The sequence below is a fragment of the Manihot esculenta genome, chromosome 17 (assembly GCF_001659605.2).
Source record: "Manihot esculenta cultivar AM560-2 chromosome 17, M.esculenta_v8, whole genome shotgun sequence".
NCBI classification, from domain to species: Eukaryota; Viridiplantae; Streptophyta; class Magnoliopsida; order Malpighiales; family Euphorbiaceae; genus Manihot; species Manihot esculenta.
The window spans coordinates 22,013,223-22,037,605 of NC_035177.2; the positions used below are offsets into that span (position 1 = coordinate 22,013,223).

At 42.9% G+C, this 24,383-nt stretch overlaps 1 non-coding gene across 1 annotated transcript; it reads right to left on the reverse strand.

Annotated features, from left to right (window-relative positions):
• Positions 1 to 634: 634 nt before the first annotated feature.
• LOC122722322 lies at positions 635 to 741 on the reverse strand. Its single transcript, XR_006349290.1, has one exon. It is a non-coding gene; the product is annotated as a small nucleolar RNA R71 (small nucleolar RNA).
• Positions 742 to 24,383: the final 23,642 nt, after the last annotated feature.

Consider the following 24,383-nt stretch of genomic DNA (forward strand, 5'->3'; position numbering starts at 1 on the left):
TTTTGAGAAAATTCAGTCTAAGAAAACTGCAGATTGTGGAGCACATAATCTATCCATGTTTAAGAGAGCTAGCACTCTAGAAGTATAAAAGACGTTCGTGTGGATACCATAGAGGGTGTTCGTTTGAAAAAGCAGCACTATCAGTCCAATATTGTATCTTTTTGACGAGATTAATAGGTTAGTCTCATATTCTTCTTGTGAATTAAACGTTATGGGAAAGGAAATCCAAAATTTTATTCTTTTGCTGTGCCTTTGGGTTGCAATAATCTCTGGATTTCCCAACACTCTTCGCGAACTAGCAACACCCGTGGGTGACCAAGCACTGTGGTGCATCGCTTACCCACCTTTAACAGCCCCTTTTGAGCTCAAAACCGGATTAATTCATCTCTTTCCAAAATTCAGAGGTTTGAAAAATGAGGATCCATACAAGCACCTCAAAGAATTTCACATTGTATGCTCAACAATGATGCCTCAAGATATTTTCGAAGAGCATGTTAAATTAAGAGCTTTTCCCTTTTCTCTTGATGATTTTGTCAAAGATTGGTTGTTCTATTTACCACCTGGATCCATCACTTCATGGGCTGGGATGGTGAGAGCCTTCTTAAGTAAATACTTCCCAACCTCAAAAGCTATAGGCATCAGAAGAGAGATCAGTTGCATCAAGCAAAAGGATTATGAAGAGCTATATGAATATTGGGAAAGATTCAATCGATTGTGCACAAGCTGCCCTCAACATGACATCTCTGATAAGTCCCTAATTTGTTACCTTTAGAAAAGAGGTTGATTGATGCAGCGTGTGGAGGATCAATTGAAGACAAAACACCTCAAGCCATAAGGGACCTAATTTCTACAATGGCAGCAGCCTCAAAGCAATATGGAGACCAAGGACAGCTGCCAAGGAGAGTAAACGAGGTAAGTACATCTTCCTTAGCTTCCCAAATTTCTGATCTAACTACTGCTGTTCGTAGCCTTATTGTAGGATAGGCCCAACAAGCCCAACAACTTCAGCAATCAAGGCCATGTGGGATATGTGCCATGGTAGGACATCCAACTGACATATGTCCTTCTCTTCAAGAGGAAGAGAACCAAGTCAATACATTTGGGGGATTTAATCCATACTTTAGCACCTACAACCCAGATTGGAGAGAGTATTTGAATTTCAGTTATACTAGGGCAAACCAATTCCAAAATTATCAGCAAAATAATTCTGCACAAACAGCCCATCAAAAGCAAGGTATGCCTTTTGAAGATATTATTAAATCTCTTGCTAATTCTGTGCAAAATTTGAAACGACAGATAAGCCAAGTAGCCACATCAGTGAGTAGACTGGAGTCACAAGAGAAATTAACTCCCCAAACAGAGATTAATCCAAAGCAAAATGTTAGTGCCATTACTTTGAGAAGTGGGAGAGAGCTTCAAAATGATAGAATTGAGCATGGAACTGCCCAAATACACAAACAAACTGTTGAAGAGATGCTGCTGGAAAGTGATCCAGGAAGTCAATTTGCCCAAATCACTAGCCAAATCGACAGACAGACAAAATTAACTAGCAGAGACGATTTGCCCAAATCTCTAGAGAAGGCAGAATTCGATGTGCCCAAATCAACAATCCAGGCAGAATCCAAGCCAAAGCTGAAGATGACTGTAAGACCCAGCTAGATCCCGGCATTGGAATCCCTACCTTCCGACGAAATCTCATTTGGAATCTGGAATTCTAAGATGCCAAGCATTCTAGAAGGGTAAAATATGTTTTCTAAAATGTTTTCATGTGTTTTTATGGTTTTAATGAAGAAAGAAAATTGAGTTTGAAAGAAAAAAAAAAGCCATGGAGGAATAACCCAAGTTCGGCAGCCGAACCTCAAGTTCAGCCGCCGAACATGGGGAGTTTGCGGAGGCACCTTTGGCCCCCGAAGGTGGTCTGGCCAGCCACCTATAAAAGGCCCCTTGCCCGTAAATGGACGAGTTTTCTCTCTATTTTCGGGCATAGGTGAGATTTCGCCCTCCTTTGGTTGATTTTATGTTTTCCTACAAATCATTCACGTTTTTGATGAGTTTTTAGCCTTATTTTGAAGTTTTTGAGTTAAGATCAAAGTTTTGAAGCTTGGAGACCCAGGAGCTCGATTTCTCCCAATCTCCAAGTTTGGATCACCTCTCCTCTCGATCTTCAAGAGGTAAGTGTAGATCCTCAATTTCTTTTATGTTTTAAGTAAGTTTTAAGGGTGTTTGATGCATGTTTAGGCTAGTTGTAAAATGTTAGGGTTTATGTTAGTTAAATGCTAAATGTATGAAAATGTATGTTAATGTGATGTTATGTTGGGGGTTTGGGCTAGTTTATGCCCCTATATGCTTGATAATGTGTTTATGCATGCTTTTGAGTGTTGAGTATGAGTTTGGAAGGGTTTGGGAGGCTTGATGTGGGATGGCAGAATTGGGTTCTGCCACCCAAGAGGATCCAGGTTCGACTGCTGCAGCCATGTTCGGCCATCGAACCTGCCTATGGAGTTAGTTTTGGCCGCCTAAACTCGCCTCCAAAAGTTTGGACTTTCGGCTTTGGAGGGGAGTTTCGGCCGCCGAACCTGCCACCGAAGGGTGGTGACTTTCGGCTCTGGAAGGACTTTTGACCGCCAAACCTACCCCCGAAAGGCCTGACTTTCAGATCTGTAGGGACCTTCGGCCGCCGAACCTGTCGCCGAAAGTCCCCTGTCCAGCCTTCCTTTGCCTGTTTTCTATGCATGTTTTAATGATGTTTTAGGGGTTTTTGGGGAGATATTTAGAGTTTTGATAGAGTATGTTTGGTCCCTCATGTGAGTCCACCTGTGTAGGATCAGACCCGAGGAATCGAGGAGGCCAACAGTGTTAGCTGTTCCAGAGTCAGTCCAGCGCCAGCCAGAGGTGAGTAGAACTAAACTATGTTTTAAAATAATGAAAGTTTAGCATGTTCATGCATCACGACTGCCATGATATGTATTAGGATGTTTTGCATTAGAATTCACAAATACGATGCATTGCATATTATGATGTTGATGTGGACGGATATTGGATGACCCATTAACCCTTGAGATGTTATGATGATTAATGAAGTCCAGGGTTGCCCAGTTCCACTCGTCCTGGCATTATGTAATGAAGTCCAGGGCTGCCCATGTCCACGCGTCCTGGCATTATATTATGTTTAAGAGGAAGTCCTGAGGAGCTCCGTCGAGGGCTGGGCACATTGGGTATGTAGAGGGTTATTGGTGACAAGTCCATCCGTGATGTGAATTGTTTGTGTTGTGATATATTTCATGAAAGCATATGTCATTAAATTGTTTTGATGTTCTGCTCACTGGGCTTTAGTAGCTCACCTCTTTTCCCCTAACCCCCAGGCTTGTAGGTCAGAGTTAGATCGGGAAGTCGTCGAGGTTGAAGGTTATGTATATGTAACAGATTAGTGTGGACATGTGATGTGATGTAATAAGTTGGGGATTAGTATTGTGCTTGGCCCTAATGTATGGTTAATCCCTTATTGTACATGATCTTTTTGTAAACGTTTAATGTTGAGATATGTGAATCAAGCTTGATGTATGATATGTTGACCCAACTAGAGCATTTAATGAGGGCTCTAGTATGGGGTTTTGATGTATACAGTTTAGTGCATGCATAGGTGAAGCTTGGTAGATGAAAAGTTTAAAATTTTTATGGAAATGCATGATCATGTATGGGATTTATCCAGTATGACAGGTTGTATATTAGGCTTGCTACGGGTTCCGACGACCTTAAGTCGATCTGAATCCTAGCGCCGGTAGCGGTCCGGTTTTCGGGTCGTTACATAGTGGTATCAGAGCCAGGTTCATATGGTCAGACCTAGTGTTGTCGGGCTCATAGAGGTTATAAAAGGGCAAGCACAATAGAAAAAATCATGTCCACTAGGATAGGATATAGAGTCTTGTCTTGATGATGATGTGAAATGCCATGATTATATGCATGTGCATTAATGATGTATATGTATGTATGTGATGCAGGTTCATATGTTTCCACATGAACCATATGTTGCTAATGTTTGCATGTTTTGTGTTGTTTTCAGAGAGCAGGATGAGAGGCTCACGTCGATCCGCTAGAATGACAGGAGCTCAACCTGAGAACGAGGGCGTGGATGCCCGTCCCCTTACTCTGCCAAGGGCTATGTCTTGTAGGTCTAGTAGGGAGGCTACATCAAGGGACCCTAGAAGGTCTTTTGATGTGAGCAAGAGGAGAGTTGATCAGGGTGGCATGTCAGCAGATGTAAGAGAGCTTGATAGTCAGGTCAGGGAGCTCGCCTCAGTGCCCGTAGTTAGAGAGTTTCAGGATGTCTTCCCAGACTAGCTTTCAGGACTACCACCTGCTAGAGAGATAGAGTTTGAAATAGAATTGATGCCTGGAACCAGACCGATCTCTATCCCTCCCTACAGGATGGCACCAGCAGAGTTGAAGAAGTTAAAGGAGCAGTTGCAAGAGTTGGTAGAAAAGGGTTTCATCCGACCGAGTACCTCACCTTGGGGTACTCCAGTGTTGTTTATGAAAAAGAAGGATGGATCCTTGAGGCTTTGTATCGACTACAGGCAGTTGAACAAAGTCACTACCAAGAACAAGTATCTATTACCTAGGATCGACGATCTATTTGACCAACTAGCAGGAGCGAGTTATTTCTCCAAGATAGATCTGAGATCTGGGTGCCATCAGCTGAGAATCAGAGAGGAAGATGTGCCGAAGACGGCATTCAGGACCAAATATGGGCACTATGAGTTCCTTATAGTGCCATTCGGGCTGACCAATGCTCCTACAGCATTCATGGACCTCATGAATAGAGTTTTCAGTCAGTTTCTGGATCACTCTATTATTGTCTTCATCGATGATATCTTAGTGTATTCCAAAAACGCGGAGGAGCATGCCCATCATCTGAGGATAGTGTTGCAGACTTTGAGGGAGCACGGCTTGTATGCCAAGTTCTCCAAGTGCGAGTTCTGGTTAAGGAGCATCTCCTTCTTGGGACATGTAGTGTCGGAATAGGGGATTGAAGTGGACCCCAAGAAAGTTGAAGCTGTAGCTAATTGGCCCAGACCCACTACAGTTACAGAGATTAAGAGCTTTCTGGGTTTAGCAGGTTACTACAGGAGGTTCGTTCAGGACTTCTCTAAAATTGCCGCTCCTATGACTAGATTGACCAAGAAGAATCAAAGGTTTGTGTGGTCTGAGCAGTGTGAAGAGAGTTTTAAGGAGTTGAAGAAGTGGTTGATGTCAGCACCGGTGTTAGCTCTGCCTACGAGTAATGAAGACTTCACAGTATTTTGTGATGCGTCCTGAGTGGGACTAGGCTGTGTGTTGATACAAAATGAAAGGTTAATTGCTTATGCTTCTAGGCAGCTGAAAAAGCATGAGTTGAATTATCCTACACATGATCTAGAGATGGGAGCTGTAATCTTTGCACTCAAGATGTGGAGGCATTACCTGTATGGGGTTAAATGTGAGATCTTTACAGATCATAAAAGCTTGCAGTACATCTTGAGTCAGAGTGAGTTGAACCTGAGGCAGAGAAGATGGGTAGAACTGCTTAGTGACTATGATTGCAAAATTCATTACCATCCGGGTAAGGCAAATGTTGTGGCAGATGCCCTAAGCCGGGAATCACTTGGCAGTTTGTCCCATATTACAGCAGAGAGGAGACCGATGGTGAGAGAATTCTATAAGCTCATTGATGAAGGGCTGCAGTTGGAGTTGTCTGGTACAGGTGTTTTGATAGCTCAGATGAGAGTGACACCCGTGTTTTTGGAGCAGGCGGCTCAGAAACAGCACGAGAATCCTGAGTTGGTGAAGATAGCAAGAGCAGTTCAAGCAGGCAAGAATGAGGAGTTTAGGTTTGACAACAAAAGGATCCTCCGCTATGGGAACAGGTTATGTGTACCAGATGACGTGAGTTTGAAGGGAGACATTATGAGAGAAGCTCATAATGCCAAATACAGCGTCCACCCTGGAGCCACCAAGATGTACCAGGATTTGAAAAGAGTTTATTAGTAGCTAGCTATGAAGAGGGAAGTGGCACAGTTTGTGTTCGCCTGTGAGGTTTGTCAAAGGGTGAAGCTGGAACATCAGAAGCCGGTTGGAATGCTTAACCCACTATCGATTCCAAAGTGGAAATGGGCGAATAAAGCTATGGACTTTGTGGTGGGGCTACCGGTAACGTCCAACATACTAGACTCCATATGGGTAATTGTGGACAGATTGACCAAATCTGCTCACTTCATCCCGGTCAGGAGTGGCTATTCTGTGGACAAATTGTCACAAGTGTATGTTGAAGATGTAATACCCGGCTAGACTCCAGTATCGGAATTCCTACCCTCCGGTGGAATCTAGGATGTCGGAAACCTCTAGAAGGGTAAGATCATGTTTTTATAAAATGTTTTCATGTGTTTTATGATTTTAAGTAAGAAATAAATTGAGTTTTGAATGAAAAAAGACCATGGAGGCATTTTCAGGTTCGGCCGCCGAACCTCAAAGTTCGGCCGCCGAACCTCAAAGTTCGGCCGCCGAACATTTGAGAGTTTAGGGGGAAAGTTAGGCCCCCGAAAGTTGGCTTAGGTTCGGCCGCCGAACTCCATGTTCCGCCGCCGAACTTGCATGAGTTTAGGAGGCACTTTAGGCCTCCGAAGGTGGTCTAGGCAGCCCCTATATAAGAGCTCCATGGCCGAAACGGGCGAGTTTTCTCCCCATTTTCGGCCAACGGTGAGTCCATGCTCTCCCATGGTTCGTTTTGCTGTTTTTCCTCCAATCTTTCTAGTTTTTAACTTGTGTTAACTTGATTTTGAAGATTTGTGAGCTTAAAGCAAGTTTTTAGAGCTTGGAGACCCAATGAGTTAAATCTCTCCCAACTCCAAGTTAGATCGCCTCTACTTTCGATCTTTAAGAGGTAAGAGTCGATCTCTAGCTTATCTTATGTTTTAAACAAGTTTTATGCAAGTTTATGGGGTAGAAATGCATGGTTAAGCTTATATTGAGTTTTGGGGTTAATGTTGTTTATGTGGACAATGTGGCTTGTTTATGTATGTTTGATGTGTTTTGGTTGGGGTTTAGGATAGTTTGAAGCCCCTATGAGTTGATGTATGTGTGTATGCATGTTTGGGAGTGTTGTAGAATCGGTTTATGCATGTTTGGATGTTTGGGAGGCTTTGGAGCATGTTTGAACCGAGTTTCTGCCCTTTGGGAGAAACCAGGTTCGGCAGCCGAAAGGACTTTCGGCCGTCGAACCTGCCTGTGGAGGCAAGCTTTCGGCTGCCGAACCCTGCCTTCGAAAGTGGACTTTCGGCTCTGGAAGGGAGTTTCGGCCGCCGAAGGTGCCCCCGAACATGCATGAGTTTCGCCTCTGGAGGGAACCTTCGGCCGCCGAAAGTGCCGCCGAAGGTGCATGACTTTCGGCTCTGGAGGGACTTTCGGCCCCCGAACCTGCCGCCGAAACTGCCCTGTTCAGCCCTCCTTTGCATGTTCTCTGTGATTGTTTTGAGATGTTTTAGGGGGTTTTTGGGGAGTATTTTAGAGTCATGTTCATGTATATTTGGTCCCTCATTTGAGTCCACCTATGTAGGTTCGGACCCGAGGAACCGAGGACCTCAGCAGTGAGTCAGCTGCTCCAGTGTTTGGTCAGAGCTAGCCAGAGGTGAGTAGGATAAACTCTTACATTTTAAAGCAAATAAATATTGATTTTGAGCATGTTCATGTATCACGAATGCCATGTGATACTTTAGGTTGTTTGCACTAGACTTCACAAATATGTTGCATTGCATAATTTGATGATGATGTGGATGGGCATTGAATGATCCTTTAGTCCTCGATATGATACGATATGATGTGATATGTTATGTTATGGTATGAAAGTCCAGTTGACCCATTCTATGTCCCGGCACGATGTAAGAGAAAGTTCGGTTGACCCATTCTACGTCCCAGCATATTGGAATGTCATGATATGTTATGTAAGAGAAAGTCCGGTTGACCCGTTCTACGTCCCGACATCTTGGAATGTAGAGGACTATCGGTGACAATACCATCCTTGATGTGATATGTTTGTATTGTGATGCATTCCATGAAAGCATGAAAATTTTAATATAATGTTTTATTATTCTGCTCACTGGGCTCTAGTAGCTCACCCCTCTCCCTTAACCCCTAGGTTTGCAGGTACGGGCTAGTTCAGGAGGTCAGCAAGAGTAAAGAAAGGTTTATGTAATAGCTAGTTAGTGGACATGATAAATGGATATGTAATGTAATGTAAAGTCATGTTATGTAATAATGATATGGAGGATTAGAGATTGTGCTTGACCCTATGAGTTTTGTTATCCCTTTTGGTACATGATCTATTGTAAGTTTTATGATGTCTATGTTCAACCAAGCTTAATATATGATGTTATATCCCATTGGAGCATTTGATGAGGGCTCCAGCGAGAGGTTTATGTTTATGACTATGAGTATGTGCAGGTTAAGCTTGGTAAAAGAAAAGAAAAAGTTTACAGGTTTATGAGTATGTATGATCATGTATGGGATTTGACAGGTATACAGGTTATATGTTAGGCTTGCTATGAGCCCCGGCGGCCTTATGCCGATCTGGATCCTAGCGCCGGTAGCGGTCCGGATTTCTGGGTCGTTACAGAGTGGTATTAGAGCCCTAGGTTCATATGGTCGGACCTAGAGTGTCGGGCTCATAGAGGTTATAGAAGGTCAAGCACAATAGGAAAGATCATGTCCACTAGGATAGGATGTTGAGTCCTGTCTTGTATGATGATGTGAAATGCCATGATAATATGCATGTGCATTAATGCTATGATATGTATGCTATGTATGTGACGCGGGTTCATGTGTTTCCACATGAACCATATGATGCTAATGTTTGTATGATGTGTGCTGTTTTTCAGAAAACAGGATGAGAGGAACTCGTCGATCTGCACGATTGACTGGAGTACCACCTCAGGATGAGGGCAGTGATGCTTGTCCTCCAGCATTGCCTAGGGCAATGTCAAGTAGGTCCAGCAGAGATAGAGCACCAAGAGACCCTATAAGGTCTTTGGATTTGGGAAGAAGTAGATCAGTAAGGGGAACAGTTCAGGGAGGAATGTCAGATGATGTGAGAGATGATATGGATGTGGATCAGAGGAGGGATGGCAGTCTGGGAATGAGTATGTCAGAGGAGGGCATGGGAGAGTCACAGGGAGGCACTCAGGCCTCGGGGTTTGCTCAGCCACCCCATTACCCACCCTTCTCACAGAATCCCGGGTATTCGATGGGAGGTACATCGGATTACCCCAGTTTTACCCCTTATCCTTCTCACATGCCATACCCACCTTTCTACCCACCATACTCACAGTACCCCATGTACCCACCTCTACCTTACTATCCAGGTACAACAGACCCTACCCCAGGGAATGTTGCACCTCCTCCACCACCACTAGAACCTACAGTCCCAGACACCCAAACACCTAAACCTACCTCATCTGGAGGGAGCAAGGTCAAGATGACTGATTACATGAAGCTAGGTGCTCCCCAATATGAAACAGGTGATGACCCTTTTGAGTATCTTGGGAGGGTCAAGATGATTACAGATGAGATAGGAGCTGATGACAGTAGAGCCATTCAGATGGCTAGGTTCACACTGAAGTGCAAGAAGGCCCGTGAGTGGTTTAAGAACTATGTGAACCCGAGGGTGGATAGTATGTCCTGGGAAGAGTTTGCAAATGAGTTTGCAGGATGGGCTTTCCCTGAAAGCTCCAGGGAGCTGAAGATGATTGAATTTGAGCAGTTGCAACAGTCTGAGGAGATGAGTGTAGATGAGTACACAGACAGATTCTTGGAGCTGTTGCCGTTTGCAGGGTAAAATCTGGACACAGATCAGAAAAAGTCAAGGAGGTATATCATGAGGCTTCATTCTAGGTATTCCTCCTTGATCCAGTCAGTAGAGAGGGAGAGTTTCCATGCCATAGTGGATATGGCTCGGAGAATGGAGTCTAGTGCTATCATCGAGGGAAAAGTTAAGCAGTCAGTGGCACAACCTTCTGGTTCCAAGACCCCAAGTGGGGGAAGGTTAGACCCTTCATCTTTGAGTTCAGGCAGCAAGAAGTGGAGTAATACCACCAGGAAGTCAAAGAAGAACAAGTTCTGGAGCAAGATCAAGTCAGGTCTGGGATTAGGAAGTGGCTCAAGCTCTGGTGCAGATAACGCAGTATGTGCGAGGTGTGGTAAGCCACACAAGGGAGTGTGCCGGTTTGGGACGACGGCCTGCTACAGGTGTGGGCAAGAAGGACACATGTCACGGCAGTGTTCGAGAGCAGTTCCTATGGCACAGTCCCAGCAGACAGCTTCAGGTAGTGTAGCACAGACAGTAGCTCCAGCCGCGACACAGGCCAGTTGCAGAGGTAGAGGGAGAGGGGCAACCTCTTCTTCAGCGGGTTATAGAGGTGAAGGTCCATCAGCTCCAGCACAGATCTTCACCATGACACAGCAGGAGGCTAACACATCCAACACCGTGGTGTCAGGTAATCTCATCATTGGGTGCTCTGATGTGTATGCATTAATGGACCCGGGTGCATCTCATTCTTTTATTGCTCCGAGAGCCGTTGAGAAGTTGGGTCTGATGGTCTCTGGGTTAGAGTGTCCCCTATGGGTCAGTGGACCCAAATGTGACCCGTCAGTGGCAGAGTCAGTCTGCCAATGTAGTCCAGTTTTTATTAGGGGAAGATGCCTTTCAGCCGACCTTGTGGTTCTAGATTTAACAGATTTTGACGTCATTCTAGGGATGGATTGGCTATCTACCCATGGTGCTACCTTGGACTGCAGGGACAAGGTAGTCAGGTTCAGAGATCAGAACGGGTCAGAGGTCGTCTTCAGAGGAGACAAAAGGGGTACACCTAGAGGTCTGATATCAGCTCTTCAGGCTCGTAGGTTGCTTAGGAGGGGATGTCAAGGGTTTTTGGCTCATGTGAGAGAGCTTAACAGTCATGTCAGAGAGCCCGCCTCAGTGCCTGTGGTTAGGGAGTTTTTAGATGTCTTCCCAGACGAGCTGCCAGGTTTACCACCTGCTAGGGAGATAGAGTTCGAGATAAAATTGATGCCTGGAACCAGACCGATCTCTATCCCTCCCTACAGGATGGCACCAGCTGAGTTGAAGGAACTGAAAGAGCAGTTGCAAGAGTTGGTAGATAAGGGCTTCATCCGTCCGAGTACCTCACCTTGGGGTGCTCCAGTGCTCTTTGTAAGAAAGAAGGATGGATCCTTCAGACTTTGTATCGACTACAGGCAGTTGAACAAGGTCACTACCAAGAACAAGTACCCATTGCCTAGGATCGACGATCTATTCGACCAGCTAGCAGGAGCGGGTTGTTTCTCCAAAATAGATCTGAGATCGGGGTACCATTAGTTGAGGATAAGAGAAGAAGATGTGTCGAAGACAGCATTCAGAACCAGATATGGGCACTATGAGTTCCTTGTGATGCCGTTTGGGTTGACCAATGCCCCTGCAGCATTCATGGATCTCATGAACCGAGTGTTTAGCCAGTACCTGGATCACTTTGTTATTGTCTTTATAGATGATATCTTAGTGTATTCCAGGAATACAGAGGAGCATGCCCATCATCTGAGGATAGTTTTACAGACTTTGAGGGAGCACGGCTTGTATGCCAAGTTCTCCAAATGTGAGTTCTGGTTGAGGAGCATTTCCTTCTTAGGGCATGTTGTGTCACAACAAGGAATATAAGTGGACCCCAAGAAGGTAGAAGCTATGGCTAACTGGCCTAGACCCACTATAGTGACAGAGATCAAGAGCTTCTTGGGTTTGGCAGGTTACTACAGGAGGTTCGTTCAAGACTTTTCTAAGATAGCAGCTCCTATGACCAGACTGACAAAGAAGAACCAGAGGTTCGTGTGGTTGGACCTATGTGAGGAAAGCTTTGAGGAGCTGAAGAAGAGGTTGACTTCAGCACCGGTGTTAGCTTTTCCTAACAGTGAGGAGGATTTCACAGTGTTCTGTGATGCGTCCCGTGTGGGACTAGGTTGTGTTAATGCAGAATGAAAGGGTGATTGCTTATGTTTCTAGGCAGCTGAAGAAGCATGAGTTAAATTACCCCACACATAACCTAGAGATGGCAGCTGTGATCTTTCCACTCAAGATGTGGAGGCACTACCTTTATGGGGTTAAATGTGAGATCTTCACAGATCATAAAAGACTGCAATACATCCTGAGTCAAAGAGAGTTGAACTTGAGACAGAGGAGATGGGTGGAACTGCTCAGTGACTATGATTGCAAGATTCAGTACCATCCGGGTAAGGCGAATGTTGTGGCAGACACCCTAAGCCGGAAATCACTTGGCAGTTTGTCCCACATATCAGCAGAGAGGAGGCCGGTGGTGAAGGAGTTTTACAAGCTCATTAATGAAGGTCTATAGTTAGAGTTGTCTGGTACAGGTGCTTTAATAGCCTAGATGAGAGTGACACCTGTGTTTCTGGAGTAGGTGGCTCAGAAACAGCACGAGGACCCAGAGTTAGTGAAGATTGCCAGGACTGTTCAGTCAGGCAAGGATGGTGAGTTCAGGTTTGACAGCAAAGGGATCCTCCGCTATGGGAATAGATTATGTGTACCAGATAACATCAGTTTGAAGGGAGACATTATGAGGGAGGCTCATAATGCTAGGTACAGTGTTCACCCTGGAGCCACCAAAATGTATCAAGACCTGAAGAGAGTTTATTGGTGGCCAGCCATGAAGAGAGAAGTGGCACAGTTTGTGTCAGCCTGCGAAGTATGTCAGAGGGTGAAGCTGGAACATCAGAGCCGGCTGGAATGTTGAACCCACTGCCGATTCCAGAGTGGAAATGGGAGAATATAGCTATGGATTTCGTAGTGGGGTTACCGGCAACGTCTAACAGATTGGACTCTATATGGGTGATTGTGGACAGACTCACTAAATTTGATCACTTCATCCCTGTCAGGAGTGGCTATTCTATGGACAAGTTGGCGCAGGTGTATGTTGAGGAGGTTGTCAGGTTGCATGGGGTTCCTGTTTCAATAGTGTCTGATAGAGGGCCCCAGTTCACCTCCAGGTTTTGGCGGAGTCTGCAGGATGATATGGGTACCAGGTTGGACTTTAGCACTGCTTTCCATCCTCAGACTGATGGACAGTCAGAGAGGACCATCCAGACTATAGAAGATATGCTCAGAATGTGTGTGCTAGATTTTGGCCGTTCTTGGAGGCAGCATCTACCCTTGGTGGAGTTTGCCTACAACAACAGCTATCATGCTAGCATAGGGATGGCTCCATATGAAGCTTTGTATGGAAGGAAGTGTAGGTCACCTGTCTATTGGGAAGAAGTAGGAGAGAGGTCCTTAGCAGGGCCCGAGTTAGTAGAGATCACCAGCAGGGTGGTGCCCATGATCAGAGAGAGGATCAGAACAGCCATGAGTCGACAGAAGAGCTATGCAAACATCCGCAGAAGATAGGTAGAGTTTCAGGAGGGGGATTTGGTATTGCTCAAAGTGTCTCCTATGAAAGGGGTGATTCGGTTTGGAAAGAAAGGTAAGCTAGCTCCACGGTACATCGGACCCTTTGAGATCTTGCAAAAGATTGGGAATGTATCGTACAAGTTAGACTTGCCTGCATCTATGGAAAGAATCCATCCGGTTTTCCATGTTTCCATGTTACGAAAGTTCGTGTCAAATTCGAGTAAGGTTCTTAGTGAGCCTGATGTAGAGATCCTAGGAGATCTCACCTATGTGGAGCAGCCAGTACGGATCCTAGACACACAGATCAGAAAGTTGAGAAACAAGGAAATCCCAATGGTGAAAGTGCTTTGGAATCACCACAACATCGAAGAGTGCACCTGGGAGACACGGGAGTCCATGCTCCAGCAATATCCTCATCTCTTTTAAGGTTAGTATCTATGTGTTTTATGTGTTTTGTATGTATGATATGCTGTATGCTATGCATGTGTTAGTTGAGGAACATTCGGGGACGAATGTTCTTAGGGGGGAGAATGTAATACCCGGCTAGACTCCGGTATCGGAATTCCTACCGTCCGGTGGAATCTCGGATGTCGGAAACCTCTAGAAGGGTAAGATCATGTTTTTATAAAATGTTTTCATGTGTTTTATGATTTTAAGTAAGAAATAAATTGAGTTTTGAATGAAAAAGACCATGGAGGCATTTCCAGGTTCGGCCGCCGAACATTTGAGAGTTTAGAGGGGGAAGTTAGGCCCCCGAAAGTTGGCTCAGGTTCGGCCGCCGAACTTGCATGAGTTTAGGAGGCACTTTAGGCCTCCGAAGGTGGTCTGGTCAGCCCCTATATAAGAGCTCCATGGCCGAAACGGCGCGAGTTTTCTCCCCATTTTCGGCCAACGGTGAGTCCATGCTCTCCCATGGTTCGTTTTGCTGTTTTTCCTCCAATCTTTCTAGTTTTTAACTTGTGTTAACTTGATTTTGACGATTTGTGAGCTTAAAGCAAGTTTTTAGAGCTTGGAGACCCAAGGAGTTAAATCTCTCCCAACTCCAAGTTAGATCGCCTCTACTCTCGATCTTCAAGAGGTAAGAGTCGATCTCTAGCTTATCTTATGTTTTAAACAAGTTTTTTGCAAGTTTATGGGGTAGAAATGCATGGTTAAGCTTAAATTGAGTTTTGGGGTTAATGTTGTTTATGTGGACAATGTGGCTTGTTTATGTATGTTTGATGTGTTTTGGTTGGGGTTTAGGATAGTTTGAAGCCCCTATGAGTTGATGTATGTGTGTATGCATGTTTGGGAGTGTTGTAGAATAGGTTTATGCATGTTTGGATGTTTGGGAGGCTTTGGAGCATGTTTGAACTGAGTTTCTACCCTTTGGGAGAAACCAGGTTCGGCAGCCGAAATGACTTTCGATCGCCGAACCTGCTTGTGGAGGCAAGCTTTCGGCTGCCGAACCCTGCCCCTGAAAGTGGACTTTCGGCTCTGGAAGGGAGTTTCGGCCGCCGAAGGTGCCCCCGAACATTCATGAGTTTCGCCTCTTGAGGGAACCTTCGGCCGCCGAAAGTGCTGCCGAAGGTGCATGACTTTCGGCTCTGGAGGGACTTTCGGCCGCCGAACCTGCCGCCGAAAGTGCCCTGTTCAGCCCTCCTTTGCATGTTCTCTATGATTGTTTTGAGATGTTTTAGGGGGTTTTTGGGGAGTATTTTAGAGTCATGTTCATGTATGTTTGGTCCCTCATTTGAGTCCACCTGTGTAGGTTCAGACCCGAGGAACCTAGGACCTCAGCAGTGAGTCAGCTGCTCCAGTGTCTGGTCAGAGCTAGCCAGAGGTGAGTAGGATAAACTCTTACGTTTTAAAGCAAATAAATATTTATTTTAAGCATGTTCATGCATCACGAATGCCATGTGATACTTTAGGTTGTTTGCACTAGACTTCACGAATATGTTGCATTGCATAATTTGATGATGATGTGGATGGGCATTGAATGATCCTTTAGTCCTCGATATGATACGATATGATGTGATATGTTATGTTATAGTATGAAAGTCCGGTTGACCCATTCTACGTCCCGGCACGATGTAAGAGAAAGTCCGGTTGACCCATTCTACGTCCCGGCATATTGGAATGTCATGATATGTTATGTAAGAGAAAGTCCGGTTGACCCATTCTATGTCCCGGCATCTTGGAATGTAGAGGACTATCGGTGACAATACCATTCTTGATGTGATATGTTTGCGTTGTGATGCATTCCATGAAAGCATGAAAATTTTAATATAATGTTTTATTATTCTGCTCACTGGGCTCTAGTAGCTCACCCCTCTCCCTTAACCCCCAGGTTTGCAGGTACGGGCTAGTTCAGGAGGTCAGCAAGAGTAAAGAAAGGTTTATGTAATAGCTAGTCAGTGGACATGATAAATGGATATGTAATGTAATGTATAGTCATGTTATGTAACAATGATATGGAGGATTAGAGATTGTACTTGACCCTATGAGTTTTGTTATCCCTTTTGGTACATGATCTATTGTAAGTTTTATGATGTCTATGTTCAACCAAGCTTAATATATGATGTTATACCCCATTGGAGCATTTGATGAGGGCTCCAGTGAGAGGTTTATGTTTATGTCTATGAGTATGTACAGGTTAAGCTTGGTAAAAGAAAAGAAAAAGTTTACAGGTTTATGAGTATGTATGATCATGTATGGGATTTGACAGGTATGCAGGTTGTATGTTAGGCTTGCTACGGGCCCCGACGGCCTTATGCCGATCTGGATCCTAGCGCCGGTAGCAGTCCAGATTTCTGGGTCGTTACAAAAGAGGTAGTAAGGCTACATGGGGCTCCAGTATCAATAGTGTCAGATAGGGGACCCCAGTTCACCTCCAGGTTCTGGCGGAGTCTGCAGAATGCTATGGGCACAAGGTTGGATTTCAGCACTGCTTTCCACCCACAGACTGACGGACAGTTAGAGAGGACCATCCAGACTATAGAAGATATGCTCAGAATGCGTGTGCTAGATTTTGGCAGTTCTTGGAGGCAACATCTACCCTTAGTGGAGTTTTCCTACAATAACAGCTATCATGCTAGCATTGGGATGGCTCCATATGAAACTTTGTATGGGAGGAAGTGCAGATCACCTATCTGCTGGGAAGAAGTGGGAGAGAGGGCTCTTGCAGGCCCAGAGTTAGTTGAGATCACCAGCAGGGTGGTGCCCATTATCAGAGAAAGAATCAGAACTGCTGTCAGCTGGCAGAAAAGCTATGCAAATGTCCGCAGAAGGCAGGTAGAGTTCTAGAAGGGAGATATGGTGTTGGTCAAGGTGTCTCCTATGAAAGGGGTGGTTCATTTTAGGAAGAAAGGTAAGCTAGCTCCGCGATACATCGGACCCTTCGAGATCTTGCAGAAGGTGGGGAATGTATCGTACAAGTTAGATTTACCTACTTCCATGGAGAGAATCCATCCGGTTTTCCATGTTTCTATGTTACGAAAGTTCGTGTCAGATCCGGGCAAGGTTCTTAGTGAGCCTGATGTGGAGATCCTAAGAGATCTCACCTATGTTGAGCAGCCAGTGCGGATCCTAGACACGCAGATCAGAAAGTTGAAAAACAAGGAAATCCCGATGGTGAAGGTCCTTTGGAATCACCACAACATAGAAGAATGTACGTGGGAGACACGGGAGTCTATACTCCAGCAATACCCTCACCTCTTCTAAGGTTAGTGCATTTGTTTTTATGTGCTCCCTTGTTGTTATGTATGTTATGCCATGCTATGCTTGTTGTTGAACATTCGGGGATGAATGTTCTTAAGGGGGAAAGAATGTAAGACCCGGCTAGATCTCGGCATCAGAATCCCTACCTTCCGACGAAATCTCCATTGGAATATGAAATTCTAAGATGCTGGAGCATTCTAGAGGGGTAAAATATGTTTTCTAAAATATTTTCATGTGTTTTTATGGTTTTAGTGAAGAAAGAAAATTGAGTTTGAAAGAAAAAAAGCCATGGAGGAATAACCCAGGTTCGACCGCCGAACATGGGGAGTTTGCGGAGGGACCTTTGGCCCCCGAAGGTGGTCTGGCCAGCCACCTATAAAAGACTCCTTGCCTGCAAATGGATGAGTTTTCTCTCTCTATTTTCTGGCATAGGTGAGATTTCGCCCTCATTTGGTTGATTTTATGTTTTCCTACAAATCATTCATGTTTTTGATGAGTTTTTACCCTTATTTTGAAGTTTTTGAGTTAAGATCGAAGTTTTGAAGCTTGGAGACTCCGGAGCTCGATTTCTCCCAATCTCCAAGTGTGGATTACCTCTCCTCTCGATCTTCAAGAGGTAAGTGTAGATCCTCATCTTCTTTTCTGTTTTAAGTAAGTTTTAAGGGTATTTGATGCATGTTTAGGCTAGTAGTAAAATGTTAGGGTTTATGTTAGTTAAAAAGTTGTAAAATGTTAGGGTTTATGTTAGTTAAATGCTAAATGTATGAAAATGTATGTTAATGTGATGTTATGTTGGGGGTTTAGGCTAGTTTATGCCCCTATATGCTTGATAATGTGTTTATGCATGCTTTTGAGTGTTGAGTATGAGTTTGAAGGGGTTTGGGAGGCTTGATGTGGGATGGCAGAATCGGGTTCTGCCACCCAAGAGGATCCAGGTTCAGCCCCCGAAGCCATGTTCGGCCGCCGAACCTGCCTGTGGAGGTAGTTTTGGCCGCCTAAACTCACCCTCGAAAGTTTGGACTTTCGGCTTTGGAGGGGAGTTTCTGCCGCCGAACCTACCGCCGAATGGTGGTGACTTTCAGCTCTGGAAGGACTTTCGGCCGCCGAACCTACCCCCGAAAGTGCCTGACTTTCAGATCTGTAGGGACCTTCGGCCGCCGAACCTGCTGCCGAAAGTCCCCTGTCCAGCCTTCCCTTGCCTGTTTTGTATGCATGTTTTAATGATGTTTTAGGGGGTTTTTGGGGAGATTTTTAGAGTTTTGATAGAGTATGTTTGGTCCCTCATGTGAGTGCACCTGTGTAGGATCGGACTCGAGGAACCGAGGAGGCCAGCAGTGTTAGCTGTTCCAGAGTCAGTCCAACGCCAGTGATAGAGCATAATTTAGTCCATTTTATCTTGATATTATTGATAATATTTTACATGATTTCTACTTAATTTAGTGCTTTTGATATTATTTTGCAGAAAATGATGTAAAAGGACATTTTGGAGAAAATCCTCCTAAAACTGCCTTATTTGGAGCAAAGGAGAGCAAGCCTGCCAAGTTGGAGTCAAGTGGTTCTAAATAAGGAAAGTTTTAAATAATGAAAGTGGCAAATATGGAAAGAACATTCAGACAAAGCAATTTGAAATTCAAATTTCAAATCTCCAAGTAGCCTTTTTCTTATTTAAGAAGCCAAGTCACAAGTTGCCATAAATGAAGAGCCAAACGAAAGCATTTTGAAATTCAAATCTCCAAGATCCATATTCAAATTTTGAATTTCAAGATCCAGCTTATTGAGGAAGCCAAATCCAAAAGATCACATGTTCCACACTTCATGCCTTGCACATTCAAAATTCAAATTATGAAGGAAGGCCCCACCTTCCTTATTAGTGTTGGGCGGCAAAGCATGTGAGTGAAGGGCAGCAACTTGAGTCTTGGGCAGCCTTTCGGAAGCACATGGGCAGCCAAGAAACACTTGGGCAGCAAGTTAGTGAAGGGCAGCCCCACACTTTGCACACATGCACCAAGTTACATGCTACACGCCTCACATGTGCAAGATAGGCGTGGGAACTCTTTCACATGGACAGCAGCTCACTCTTTCACGTGGACAGCAATTGAAGACCTAAAACAGCATCTCAAATCCCCTATAAAAGGATCCTTAAGTGGCCAACAAAACAACCTCTTCCTCTTGGACCAATCGGCACACACAAGGAGCTCTTCCCCACACCTTCGGTTCTTCTTCCTCTTTTGTTTTTCCTTTTATTTTCTATTTTTACTTTTGTTTTTCCTTTTATTTTCTATTTTTAATTCAGCCATCAGTGGCTGAATTCTTTTAATCTAGTTGAATATTGGTTGAAGTTTTAGTTGTTTAATGGATTGTGAGACTTGATCAAACATTGTTCAACTTTTGGGAGTTCAATATTCATGCAATTTCATGTTTAATTTTCATATTACTTTGTTATTTGAGATACGTTGATTTTTTATTGCAAAATAATTATTTGTTAGTTTGAATGATTTAAGTCCGTAATTGCTTAGATTATTCTTACATAAGAACACTTGGTGTAAAAACCAAGGAAGTTGCATGATCTAGTGTTATCTCCATACGTTTGGATAGCTAGAATTGGATCTCTCTATTTCTTAATGCAATTAACAGTTGTTTGTTGCCTGAGGCCTAAGGACGTTCCTTGGCAACTTGTTAATTAGTAATTAATTAGAGGACGTTCCCTAATTGGTTTAATCCTAAGGAGAGATAATGGTGGTGAGAATCTTATTCCATCTCCATTGACCAATTTGTTGATTTTATCCCAAAAAGCATAAGTGTCTGTGATCAATCCCAACAACTAAAGTGGATCCAATACTTCAACTAGAGCTTTCTCATTATTGATTACTCTTTATTTTATTATTTGCTTTCTATTATTATTCTCATTATTAGTTACTACAATCAATCTCAAAACCCCCCTGTTATTTTGCTGACAGTTTTTTATCCCAATTTCAATTTATCTCGTTTTATCCCGCTTTCAGTTTTTATCTCATTTTTAGTTTATTATTGTTTTAGTTTATTTTCTTGATCTAAAAAAGAGAAATATGTAAGTTCTCAATTCCCTGTGAATTCGATCCTTTCACCACTATTTGCAGTTATAAATTGTCGATAACCAGAAATGTTATTTTTGACCGGTTTCGACAACCACTGACCAAATTACCCCAGGCCAGGAAGTCCCTTTCTCTCTTATTTTTCTTATATATGTTTTACATTGAGGACAATGTCTAGATTAGGTGTGGGGGTACTGGGGGAATATTTTTGCACTATTTGCACTATCTTTTTGCTATTTTTTGCTATCTTCTTGCATCTTTATACCCTCTATTTGCACACACTAAAAATTTTTTCATACACACCTAATTTTTTTTCACACACATTTCTTTTTGCACACATGCACACAAATTTTGTTTCAGCCTCTGCCCTACTCAGCATAGATAACAAAGTTAAAAGAGCTCCTTATCTCATGACCCCAGTAATTTTCTAACACTTTAAACCATAATTGAATAATTTACAGTGTATTACCTTCACTTAGGGAGTTTTTCTCTTGAATTGAATCTTTAAATTTGTTATGGTCAAGGGAAAGAAAAATAAAAATACATGCAATAAAAAGTTAGTGTAACTCTCTTTGAGCTGATTTGCCCAAACTGTTATGAAAAGAAAAAAAAAGGGAAAACTCAGCAAAATCAAAAAGCACAAAACACAACCTGTTTCGATGGTCTGAGACTATGAACAGAGCTAGTAGCCACTTGGACAAGTGACCAACTGAATAACCGGGGGTGGGTATCACCAATATGCACCTTTGCGTAAAAAGGTTGGTGACTTTTTCAGGCCAGAATAAAAAGTGTTGCTGAATAAAAATGCTTGATGGGGCAAGTCACTCTTAGGGGTTGCATTAAGCCTAAAACAAAAGAATAAAGCATGATCAAATAAAAAACTTTCTCTTGGCCATGGTAAGTGAGGGAAATAAGGAAAGAGAGGACAACCTTAGAGTATGTACTCTACACTGAAGTGCTTCAATTTGGGAGTCTAGGGGGCTGATTAAGTGGTACTTAGGCTCAAAAGAAAGAGGGGCTTGATTGACTAAGTTATTTGTTGCTTGAGGACAAGCAAAAGGCTAGGTGTTGGGGTATTTGATCGAGCATAATTTAGCCACATTTTTATTATCTTTATTACTGTTTAATTACACATTTTTTCAGCTTAATTTATATTTTTGTGATGTTTTTGCAGAAAATGAAGAAAATGAAAAGTTGGAGAAAAAGTGCAGAAAAAGCTGAAAAATTGATTGGGTGGAAGTGATTTGGCCAAATCGCCCGCAGAAAGCAGAAACAGAAAGCTAAGGCAAAAACCTGGAGGCAACACACAGAAATGATTTGGGCAAGTGATTTGCCCAAATCAACCGCCCAAATCAATCGCCCAAATCACACTGATGCAGAGAAGGACAGCAGCGCGGGACAGAAGAGCAGAAATTCAAAATTCAAAAGTAATGATGTCCAATCCTATCTCAAACACTACAAAGTCAGTTCCAAGAGCCACGGGAATGTCTTTCACCAAAGGAATTCCATTCACAACAAAATTCAAAGAGAAAAGAGGAATTAAAAACTACAAAAGACCAAGTCAAAATTGGATTTCCAAACCCTAATTGAATTTGGATTCTCCACCTATAAAAGGGACAACACTCAAACCAACAAAAGACACATCATCTCCCCAGCTTCGGGAATCACTGCAAAAATTTGGCAGAAAATCAACAGCCTCTTCTCCTTCTTTTTCTCTTTATCTTTTTTGTGATTTTTGTCCACCATGAGTGGCTAAACAATTCCTTTTCTAGTTGAAGTTGGGAAATTTCAGATTTGTGATGAATTGGGAGATTTAAAACTCCATTATTAAACTCTTATTTATTTTCAATATTTATGCAACTTGATCTTTCTATTATTATTGCTTTGCTTTTAGAATCAATTAAGGCCTGTTGCTTTTAATTACATGAGTGATATATTGTTTGAATGATTTAGGTCTGTAATTGCTTAGATTGTTTAAACACAAGTACAATCGGTTGCATAATCTAAACTTGACCACGCGATTGGCAAGGTTAGAATTAGGTTTCTCTAAGTCTTAAGGCAGTTAATAGTTGAAAAGTAAAAAAATCCTAAGGACGTTCCTCGACAACTTGTTAACTAGTGTTTGATTAGCGAACGTTTCCTAGTCAAACTAAAATTAAGAAGGAATTTGGATTGTAAGAAACGTCTTCCACATCCTAAACTAATTTATTGAAATAAATAGGAATATCAAAGAGTTAATGATCAATTCTAAACAAACTGAAATAGATCAATACTTCAACTAGAGCTTTTCTCTCATTGTTTTACTCATTTATTTAATTACTGCTTTCATTCACTCAGTTTTAATTATTCAAAAGAAACCCCCCTCTTTTTATTTACTTTTGTTATTTATTCGTCAAAATCATTATTAGGAAAATTCGTAGTATCAAATCCCTGTGATTCGACCCTATTGCCACTATCTACAAATTATTTTGTTGATTGTTAATAGGTTTATTTTTTACAGCTTCGACAATCGCTATCAGTGACTTTCGGATCTGTGAAGGCCTTCGGCCGCCGAACCCGCCCCCGAAAGTCCCTGACTTTCAGATCTGGAAGGGACCTTCAGCCGCTGAACCTGCCGCCGAAAGTCCTCTGCCCAGCCTTCCTTTGCTTGCTTCTTATGTATGTTTTATGATGTTTTAGGGGGTTTTTGGGGAGATGTTTAGAGTCTTGATAGAGTATGTTTGGTCCCTCACTTGAGTCCATCTGGGTAGGATCGGACCTGGGAGACCGAAAAGGCCAGCAGTGAGTCAGCTGCTTCAGTGTTAGTCAAGCGTCAGCCAGAGGTGAGTAGAACTGAACTTTATTATTTTAAAGTAACTAAATTTTAAGCATGTTCATGCATCACGAATATCATATTATGTATTAGGTTGTTTTGCATTAGAATTCACGAATGTGATGCATTGCATAATTTATTGTTGATGTAGATGGATATTGGATGACCCACTAGCTCTCGATATGTTATGATATGATATAATATGGAAGTCTAGGTCGATGCCCATTCTACGCTCCTAGCACGATGTAAGAGAAAGTCCATGTCGAGGCTCATTCTACGCTCCTAGCACGATGTAAGAGAAAGTCCATGTCGAGGCCCATTCTACGCCCTTGGCACAGTTGGATATGTTATATTATGTTTAAGAGGAAGTCCTGAGGAGCTCCGTCGAGGGCCAGGCATTATTTGGATATGTAGAGGATTATTGGTGACAAGTCCATCTTAATGTGAATTGTTTGTGCTATGATGCATTTTATATGAGCATATGTTTATTAAACTATTTTTACTGTTCTGCTCACTATGCTCTTGTAGCTTATCCCTTTCCCCTAATCCCAAGTTTGCAGGATCAGAGATAGCATGGGGAGTCGGCTTAGTGGCTGGTATAGTTGATGTAATAGAGTAGTTATGGACATATAATATTTGTATAATGGATTAGATTTGTGCTTGGCCCTGATGATAAGTCTTGTAATCCCTGTTTACATGATATTTATGTATAAGTTTTTATTATGAGTTATGTTTGAACCAAGTGAGGCATGTATGATGACCATGCTGGAGCATTTGATAAGGGCTCTAGTATGAGTTTTATGTTCTCAGTTGATGATGTAACGCCCCGAAAATCGGACAGTCACCGGCGCTAGGATTCAGGTCGACTTAAGGTCATCGAAACCCGTAGCAAGCCTGCTATACTCTCTAGGTACCTGTAAATCTCATACATGATCATACATTTTCTGTGAAAATAAAAACTTTTCTCTGGACCAAGGCTCAACCTGTGTATGCACTATCTCTGTACTATAGAACACCCTGACTAGAGCTTGCTCTAGATGGGTTAACTCATACCTGTTAAGCCTGGTTTTTCACATACTCATAAATCAGTTATATAAACAGACAATGTATACAAAAGATTTACAATACAAATTAACTAAGTCAAGCACAACTCTAACTGTATACACAACTGTTACATTTCTTTAATATTACATGTCCACACTATTCTATTACAAAGCTCTTTACTCTTACTGTACTTTGTTGAACTTCCCCTGTACAACCTATACACTGAGCCTGCAAGACTGGGGTTAAGGGAATGGGATGAGCTCTATAGCCCAGTGAGTAG